At 56.2% G+C, this 1,140-nt stretch overlaps 1 protein-coding gene across 1 annotated transcript in view; it reads right to left on the minus strand.

The window, feature by feature from the left end:
- BMPR2 (bone morphogenetic protein receptor, type II (serine/threonine kinase)) overlaps positions 1-716 on the minus strand; it is a 222,440-nt gene extending 221,724 nt beyond the window's left edge. The window contains exon 1 of the mRNA XM_008574716.1: positions 639-716. The gene's annotated coding sequence lies outside the window, so the exon portion shown is untranslated. The remainder of the gene's footprint in view (positions 1-638) is intronic.
- Positions 717-1,140: the final 424 nt, after the last annotated feature.

A 1,140-nucleotide genomic window follows, 5' to 3' on the forward strand; every position in this document is an offset into this window, starting at 1 on the left:
GGGGGCGGCGGCGGCGGCACGGCCAGGCCCTCACTGCGCCTGCGCGCTCGGGCCCCGCCCGGCCCCGCCCCTTGCTCCCGGGCTGACTGAGGACTCTGAGGCCCTCGCGCGGCGTGTCTCTACCCCTGAGCCGCGAGGGCGGGGTGGGGCTGGCAGCCCGCGGTGGGCAGCAATGGCCTTTGTCCTTCACACGCACAAACATCCCATACGAGGGTGGCTTGGGATTTGTGTGTGTGTTTAAGTGACGAAGGCAGCATCTTTTGTCCAGCGTTCGACAAACTCTTCCCAGCTCCGTGATTTGGCCCTACTGAGGCGTCGCCGTCTCCCCAAGACTCTTGGGGAAATCTTCAAGGGGCAGAACTTCCCCCGTTGTTCATGGGGCCAGACCCTCCCTCTCCGTAGCCCAAAGAATCCGGACGGACCCGCCTTGCCCAGAACCAGAGACCTTGGCCTCCTCGGGCTCCCCTCACTGACTCAAACAAAAGCCGGAATTGGAAAGACCACCTCTAAGTTGATGTTTGTTCTAATCGGCTGCCTGCTTTCCTCAAACACCCATTTCCTTGGCCCTTAGCTGACAAGAATATTGAACATTTGCAAGGACGCGAAGCCAGAAAGAAAACTCTTAAAATTCCACAAACCTCCCTGCTGTGTATGCTTGTCTGTGCAGCGCGGTTTCCACTTCTCCAAGGGAGGGCTTTTATTCACGAAGGCTGGGGGCCTTAGGGGCTTCTTAGGGGTTGTGAAATGAAAATTGCAGTGGAGAGTTGTTGCATCAGGGTAGAGATTGTGATCGCGTCTTCCCACCCAAGGAACTGAGAAGGGCCAGTTGATACCGTTCGGATTTTTTGATTTGCAAATCTGGTTTGTACCCAAGCAACCAGGATAGGGGAGGGGCTTCCTCCCAACGCCCTGCCGCCTTTACACACTCCTGTGGAATCAGCCGACTTGGGTGGGATTTTTGCTCTGGGAGAGGGGGAAAGGTGACGAGCGTGGCGCCATGATCGGAAGTCTGGGTTTAATTCTTAGCTTCCAGGTGGAAAATTTGCGTGGGAGGGCTATCTTAAAAGGTGATGTCTAGCCTTAGCTTCTCCCACTAGGCAGAAGGGTTATTCTGAAGGAAGGCCGGTTTTGCTGGTCTTT

Source organism: Galeopterus variegatus, unplaced genomic scaffold (assembly GCF_000696425.1).
Source record: "Galeopterus variegatus unplaced genomic scaffold, G_variegatus-3.0.2 Scaffold1092, whole genome shotgun sequence".
NCBI lineage: Eukaryota > Metazoa > Chordata > Mammalia > Dermoptera > Cynocephalidae > Galeopterus > Galeopterus variegatus.